Raw genomic sequence first — 8,766 nt, forward strand, 5'->3', positions numbered from 1 at the left:
AGTAAACCAAAGCAGAGACAACTCGGCCTCAGCACCATCCCTCATTAGTTGGGCAGCGTTGGCCCAATTATTTAACCTCTCTATGGCTCTTTATCTCCAACCACCGAACCGGAATAATAGCAATGCCATATTCTTGGGTTCTTCAGACCTTGTTATCAATGGGTAGCTGATGGATGGGTGGATGGATGGATGGATGTGCCTATTGATGAATGAATGGATTAGTAGATAGATGAGTAATTTAATAGCTACTTTATTGCATAATTAATTAAGAAAAATGTTCTTCCATCAGTGCCGAAAGCCACCATCCATTCACACAATTAAAAAAAAAAAAAAGTGGTCCAAATACAAAGGGTCCCTCAGGAAACAATCAAATAGCTGTAACTTTCACAGCCCTAGGGACAGCATAAAGGCTCCCTCTGGGCACTGTCTTCAGCACATCCCCTTCCCAGGGAGAGAAGAACAGGGCAAAGGAGGAGAGAGAGCAGAGCTTCAAGTCGGCCCTCCTTCAGGGAATTTGGAAATCCCGTCACTTCACAGAAGTCTCTCCCTCCCTGGCCTCCCCAGGAGCAGTGTGCGGCTCTGAGGCTTTGCCTCCCAGGAGGAGGAAATCCTGACTTGCCGCCCCTCTGGGTTTCCCTCCATCTGCCATCCCGGAAGCACTTGTGTCTGAAGGGCTGGTGGAGAGATGCGCAGAAGGAGATGCCCCGGAACGCCTCTTCTGTAACCTGTTAGAGGTCACCCCTCACCCGCCTTGGATCTCCCACCTGTGGCTCCTAGACCTAGCCTGCCCTCAAAGCCGAGAGTGTCCTGCCCGGGTGCTCTGTGGACCCCGAGCCTTCTTGGGCCCCTCCCCGGCTCCGCGGTATCAGCTGAGTAATCTCCCCAAGCATCGACACACAGCTGCGAGAGATGAAAACTGTACGTTGATAGATGAAACTTTGGGTAAGATTACATGGTTTTGAATATCTTGATGACATATTTGTCTGAAAAGTCTTTCAGAGGATGGCCTAATATAAATGCGCGGAAATGTTTCTAATGACTAGCATTTGTCTACAGACTTCGTTGGAGAAATTAGCATTCATGTCTCTCGGGATGTCATTTGCATTTGTATGCGGGGACCAACTTTTGAATAATCATTTCTTCCAGCTCAGAAGAGTTAACTGTTTACTCTGAACGCAGGCTGGTTTCCTTCTCAGGCTATCTGGCTGGGTCTGCAGGGTCCGGAAAGAGGTAATGATGTTCTAGGCCTATATCTCACTGCTGCCATACTCTGGAAACTTCTAAGTAGACCTCACAATACCGTTTGCCTAGCACATATTTCCTGGGCTCCAGCTGGGCTCTGGCCACACCCGCCGAGTTATTGGAACCCACCCCCTGTGTCCTCAAGAACTTCAGCTTCCTACAAACCCCAGGCCCACAAGGGTGACATCTGAGACCTGCCTGGTCACAAGCTGACCTAGAATGCTGCCCAGGGTGACAGAGAGTCTGTTGAAAACCCATGGAAAGCAGTGAGTGTGTGAGGGCAGCACTGGTCCCCTTCCATGATTCTGGTTTCTTAGAGGTCCTTTGGCTGAAGTCCAGGGCATTTTCCTGGCTCAATTTTGCATTAAATAGAGTGAAAAGGAAAGGTCTGGATAAAACCAAGGAGAGCTCAGTTCTAAGAGGGACACTTCTCTGCTCCGTGATGTCCAGGCAGAAAATTAACCTCTTCTGGCATCAGTTTTGTCGTCCATAATTCAGAGCAGTAATCCCACCAATTACTCAGAATTAAGGAGACAAGAGTCGATCATGCATGTAAAATCCCAAGACTTGGCTCATAGTAGACACTCAATAAATAGGACTTGTCCTGCACTGTCTCCCCGGCACCCCCGGTGCACCAGCAGCAGCAGCACTTAGGCTCCCGATGACAACTTTTGCAAATGGAAAAATAGGATGTCCTGGCTTCAGGATGAAGATTCATTTGAGAAACTATCAGTGCAGACATTTTATTTTGGGGTAGCTAGACAGCCACAGGATTCATTCTCTGTGTGAGCTCTGGGTCTCCAGTAAAATTCTCCCCAAATTCTCTGAGGCCTTTGCTGTGTGTCAGAAGCAGACCCCCGACAGTTCTTCCACCTGAGTGGCTGACTCTGGAGGCGGGAGGTCCAAGGTCAGTTGAGGCCTACAGTGTGGCTCTGGTCCGGGACCCACCACCCTGCACAGAAGTAAGCATATCCCTGAAGGCCTGATTAGTGAATTGGTGTTTGAGCTTAGGAAAACTGTGAGCCCCACGCAGCCTCCTTCTAGGTTGTGGGACAGGAGCACCAAAGATCTGTGTTCCCAAGATATAAGCATCTTTAATAGGAAGACAAGAGCAGCAGAAACTCTCATGACATTTGTGAGGTCTTCACTCCAGGCCAGGCTTTGTGCTGAGTGCTCCATGATGCTGTCTAAGTCCAACACTCACTCACCGGGACCACAGCTGTCAGTTCTCACCTCCTATCCCGGCAGGGACTTGGATGTGGAACAGAAGGGATGGCTTGGACCCCCTCGGGCTGTCATTCAAGGACACCAACATCCAACACCGCCATTTGCTGGTTCTTTCACTTGGCATGCCCCTTCTCTGTTTGGTTTTGAAGTATGAGGAGCTCATTTCGGGTATGGCCCTCACTTAGAAACATCCCCCAAACCCTAGGTTTGGGCTTTGCTCCCAAATATGGCTGAATCTGGCCTTTTAGAAGCTCCAAGAACTGGGAGATGAAAGATGAAAACCCTACAAGCAATTAAAGGTTTTACTTATTTATTTGATATTTATTTGACAGAGAGAGAGATCACAAGTAGGCAGGCAGGGGGAGGGGGAAGCAGGCTCCCTGCTGAACAGAGAGCCCAATGTGGGGTTTGACCCCAGGACCCTGAGATCATGACCCAAGCCGAAGGCAGAGGCTTAACCCACTGACCCACCCAGGTGGTCCCCCTACATGTAATTAAAAGTTAGAGACCTTACTAGACCGGAAGAGAATCAGGGAAGTAGAAGAAAGTTCAGCTTTTCCTGTATTAATGACTTCAATTTGTGTTTTAAACGGCGGTCCACAGAAATATCTGGGGGGAGGAGAGAAGGAAATGGCTGCTTTGCTGATCCCTTTTGCCCACACTTCCTGGAATGCAGCTGGGGGCTGGTCCCCAGGCATCCTGTGCTTCCGTCCATCCCAAGCCCTCTTACTGCCCGTTGTGATTCTGGGTTTGCTTGTCTGTCTATGCATCTGCCTTGGAACCTCCCAGAGGGCAGGCACTGGCATTCGTGTGGGTCTGATGCAAAGGAAGTGCTCAGTAAAGGTCTGCAGAAGGCAGGAACTGCTTCCCGTTGAACGTCCTCTCGCAGTGTGCTGGTGTGTCCCAAACTGAAAATGATTTCTCCTAAACAGGGCGCTCTCTCTCTCTCTCTCTCTGTGTCTCACTGTCTATCTCTGTCCCTCTGTGTCTGTCTCTTCCTGATCGATCTCTTTTTTCTTCTATCTCTCTGGCTCTCTGTCTTTCTGTCTCTCTCGCTCAGAGAGAGGAGGGAGGATTGAAACCTGATTTGTCAAAATCACTTGACTTGTTTCCATCTTTCTCTCGGGCCCCATGTGAACACCCCATGAAGCTCCCTGCCGCCATGGTAATACCTCAGGTGATGCTATCTGGTGGCCCACATCTCATGCCAGAGACAACGCCTGCTCCCAGAGAATCCCAAGCCATGTCCCACCCCTTTAATGTCTGTGAAAGCAAGTTGGGAGAGGCAAGGCTGATCTTCCTTGAAGCCTGGGTGTTTAATGTTTGCTTTCTTTTCTTTCTTTCTTTTTTTTTTTTTTTTTTTTAAACACTACACCTTGAGAATACTTTTATGTGCCTCTTGCCAAACATGAAACTTGGTGCCGGGATTGTTAATGATCTTCTGAAAAGCAGAGCCTCCAGTGGCACCAGAATATGCTGGACCACTCCCAGCGACACATTTCCCAAGCCGCCAGAAAGGACACCTCGTCTTTGGGGTAGGAACAGCTCCGGAGAATGGCACAGAATCTTCTAGTATCACTCATTCTTATCTTGAAAGAAACAAATTAACCAATGGATATGGCGACCGGGGCCTCTGTTTTGACGGAGTTGCTGGGTCTAGTGCGCAAATGCATCATTAAACGAATGTGCACATAAGATATCCGTATATAATTGATACGTATAAACGCTCTCCCTTCCCTTTTGTTACCAGCCATTTGTTTTAAGTACCTACTGGCTGTCTGCAAACCAGGCGGCTTCTTACTGCAATCCCATTTAGAATTTGGACAACTTTAAAGACATTTATAGACACCACCTCCCCCCTTTCATCCCACCCAAGTCTCTTAAGGAAATTCATATTCTTAAAATTTAGGTCGTAGAATTTATTGATGAAAAGGGTACAATGATAAAACCAGTACTAAGCGTTCATCACCAAAGTGTAACTTTCTGGAGGAAATTTAAGAGGACACACAACTGAGAGCCAACCTTCCTTTTAGAGACACCGTGCCCAGTATGGAGTCCAGTGCGGGGCCTGAACTCACAGAACCTGAGATCAAGGCCTGAGCCAAGATCAAGAGTCAGACACTTAACCAGCTGACCCACCCAGGCGCCCGTAACTGTGAGGGTATTTCTAATCCTCTGTTGTGAAATTCAGAGCATGGGCAGGACTGTGAAGACAGGTGGGCAATGAGGCACTGTGTATGAGGGGGTAGAGCTCACCAAGGCAAAGGAGCTTTGTCCCAGGTGTGAGCCCCTGCTTCAAGTGCTCCATGGAAACTTCTAGAACATTCCCTGATGGAAATAATTTTGACAGTGTAAAGGACTGGGGGTGTGTTAGCAGCTTCTTTTCCTTCATTCAGTTTTGTGCTGGGTGTCTTTGATGTGCCCTACCTCCCCTTCCCAGATCCATTCTCCACCTTTCCCTACCTGGCTCGATGCTCCAGGAGACAGATCTACACAGATGCATGAATGGATTCCCTAGGCTTCTACTTGGGTCAGGTCTCTGAGCAGCACTGGAGGCAGCTGAGAGCGAGGGAGAGAACCATCTGTTGGCTCCCTCCCTGTGCCATCACAGTGAGCTAGTTGTGTCCCTTGACTGGAGGTTACAGCTAGACTCAGCTGGCACGGTCCACACCACCAGCTCACTCTCTGTCTCATCTCACTTTCTCTCTGAGTTTGGATCCACTCCCTCCCCTTATGCCTTCCAGCAGCAGGAGGTGGTATTCCCCCCAGGAAAGTCGCCCCAGGAAGCTATAATTTCCCATTAGGACTTCTAAGCCCTGTGCCCCTGTGCTCTGTAAACATTCTCTCTATTAAACCTCCTTTGGCCTTAGCCATGTCAGCTCCTTCCTGTTGAGACCCGAGGGATACAAGTTTGTGGACCGAGTGAAATCGCAGGAGGGGGCTTCCCCTGTGGTGCCGCAAGATCTACAGGGACTAGAGCCTTCCTTCTTGGTCACATTTTACTTCTCCCCTTGGACCCAGTCGATTGACCTTTAGCCTTTCCTGGGAAAGACTAAGCTGGGGAGATGAGCACGTCCTCAGGCCTTGCTCCCCTCCCCCAGCCCACTCACCCACGGCAGACCCCTGAGTCGGAGCACAGCTGTGCAAAAAGGCAGAGCATCGGACCAAGAGTTCAGCACTGGACCACAGCTCTTTTCTTACCCTGTGACTTTGGGTCACATATGTGCTTCCTCCTTGGGGTCATCTGTCAACTAAGATGACAGCCTGAGTCTAGTTCCTCATCAGACCCTTGAGGGATTAGAAAGATGTATGAAGACAATTTAAAATTCACCTTGTAGGGCCACCTGGGTGGCTCGGTCAGTTAAGCGTCCAACTCTTGATTTCAGCTCAGGTTGTGATCTCAGGATTGTGAGATCGAGCCCCACATCAGGCTCCATGCTAGGTATGCAGCCTGCTTAAGATCTTCCCTCTCTCTCTGCTTCTCCCCGTCACTTGGGTTCTTTCTCTCCCCCCAAAAAAAGTCACCTTGCTGTAAGCCAGTGCGTGTGCTCACTAGGAGTTTTGGGGTCTGAAATGGAGGCTTGTGCATAATTTTTTATTTCTCTGAAGAATCTACTCCAGTGCCAGGCACCTGAGAACTTACAAAACCGTGGCTGACCTGCAGCTATTATTTCCCTTGTGATATTTGAAGGAAAACAAAAGCCAGTGTTCTAGGGCTTCTAAGAGGCCGGCAAAAGGTGCCCGCTCACATTTACACTGAAACTTAGCGGCAGACTTACTGCACCAAATTGTGGAGTCATGTTAACAATCGCGCAAACACAGGTCATATTTAAGTGGATAGTCCTAAAATAAATGAATCTAAGAAGGAAGTATCAGATACTGGAAGTTGACTGTCTTAACTACTTTGTCCTTGTCTGTGTCTACTGTAGAAGTTGGTAAAGCTAAAAAAAAAAAAAGAAAGAAAGAAAGAAATCATTTTCCTAAATCCTTTGGCAGCTAGGCAGCTAGGAATGGTCATGTGACTCAGTTCTCACTAGTAAGACATAAATATTTCTCTTTTTTTTAAGATTTTCTTTTTTTTTTTTTTAAGATTTTATTTATTTATTTGACAGACAGAGATCACAAGTAGACAGAGAGGCAGCCAGAGAGAGAAGGGGAAGCAGGCTCCCTGTTGAGCAGAGAGCCCGATGCAGGGCTCAATCCGAAGACCCTGAGATCATGACTCAAGCTGAAGGCAGAGGCCTGACCCACTGAGCCACCCAGGCACCCCAAGACATAAATATTTCAATGGTACCATCAATTTTTCATTTTTCCCTCATCTTGGGATGCAGACATGATGGCTGAAACTTCAGCAGCTACCCTGGGAAGATGAGGTAGCCGAAACAAGGAAAACACATGAGAATGGCAGAGATGTTGACCTTGATATTATTAGGCCACAAAACTAATTTAAGCAAACAACTGCCTCCAGAACCCAGTGTGGTTTTGAGGCGGAAGGGAGGGGAATGTTAACCCTTCTTTGTTAAAACCATAGTTAATGGGTTATTCTGTTGCTGTAGCAAATGACACAGCGAATAGTATCAAAAAAATAACCTACTCTTCTCTAAAACCTCATTGGCTTTGTAAGTTGAAATCTGTGTAAGACTTTTTTTTTAAGTGAGAAAGCTCCGTCAGGATGAATCTGAACCCGATTCACCCCGGCCCTGCCTGATGCCTACAGCCCCTCCCCAGCTTCCTCTCAACAACTCCTGGAGCTCCTCGAGAACAGACGCCGTGTTGGCATTTATATTCTTAGATATCAACATGCCTTTTTCACCTAACAGGCCTTCCATTAGAGACTGAGGCCTAAAGAGAAAAAATAGCTTTAGAAGGTCCAAAGAGAACATCACCCATAACGACCATTTACAGAGAAGCCTGCCATATGCAAAGCACTTTCTAATCACTACATCAACCACATCACATCTTTATGAAGCAAGCATTTTTTTAATCCCCAAGTTAGTGGTAAAAACCGTGAAACTCAGAGAGTTTTCATAATTCAGCCAAGATCCCGAGGCTTATGAAAGACATGAAAATGTGGACCCATCCCCCAGCTCCACTACGGATGTCTTCCCTGTGAGAAGAATCCAGACTATCACCCCTAGAACCTTGTTTTTCTCACTTTAGCACCTGAAGGTGCCAGTCAAGCCAGCCAGGGGCCCAGCTGCGTGTAAATGAACTCTGCAGGAAACCTTCAAAGTGCCTGTTGCTCGACCCTGGGAGGGTTCAGAGGGTGATGGTTTGGGACCATTGAGAAAGTGGCCCATTTGCACTCTCTAATTTGCATGCTGGATGTCTACTGAAAGTTGCTATGGTGATCCGTTTGACCAGAAGTTTCCGCTGAATCATCCCAACACGTATATAAAAACATAAATGTGGTTAGGGGATCCAGAGCCCGCCAGCCGGGAGAGATGTCTCCATTTGTTGTCGCTTGTGACTCACTCGTGGTCATGCGTGGGCCCAGCTGTAAACCTCTGTGGGCAGGTCTCCTCCCTGGAGAGGTTTTACACAGCAAGACACATTGAAATTGCCTCTGGGGAACCTGGAGACGGGAGGAGGCACAGAAACCGCCCCCAGCCATGCCCTGCTCCCCTGGGTGGTGCCAGAGCTGGGGGTCTTTCCAGGCAGTGTCTCTGTTTGCAGATCCCTAAGAACAGAGGCTGTGACGGGCAGCCAGGAGCTGAACCTGGGAAGCACATGTGGGATTCGGAGGCAGCTAGCAGAGAAAGCCGCTAGCTTTGTGGTGGCCCTGCAGGTGGCTGCCTGGGGCAGGGTTCTGCTTTAGGAGCTGCCCTGGAGGCCTGGGGACAGGACACCGTGGGGAGAGTGTGGATAGACTCGGGTTCAGATCCCTTCGTGGTCACTGCAGTCCCTTGGCGAGTTTCTCGACACTGACACTGATGTCTCTGTGTCGAGAGAAGAATGGGAAGGGAAAGCTCGTGTGGCTTCAAAGAAAGACTGCGCAGCCTGGGGCCTCACACAGGGTCAGTATACGGTATCTCCGGAGGGCATCTGTGTTCTCTCCTTGGGCTTCACCAAAGACATGCAGCTAAATAAGACGGTTGTTCTGAGAATCAGGGATAGGAGCTTATATAAAAAATTGATAAAGATTAGAACATAACCCTCAAAAAAAAAAAAAAAAAAAAAGCCCTCTGTATTTTTTTTTTCTTTTGAACTAGATGGTATTTAACATCTGACCTTCATCTGAAACATGTATTTTCAACTACATAGACATGCATATGGGTATTTTTATAAATAAGCAAA

The sequence above is a fragment of the Mustela lutreola genome, chromosome 16 (genome assembly GCF_030435805.1).
Source record: "Mustela lutreola isolate mMusLut2 chromosome 16, mMusLut2.pri, whole genome shotgun sequence".
NCBI classification, from domain to species: Eukaryota; Metazoa; Chordata; class Mammalia; order Carnivora; family Mustelidae; genus Mustela; species Mustela lutreola.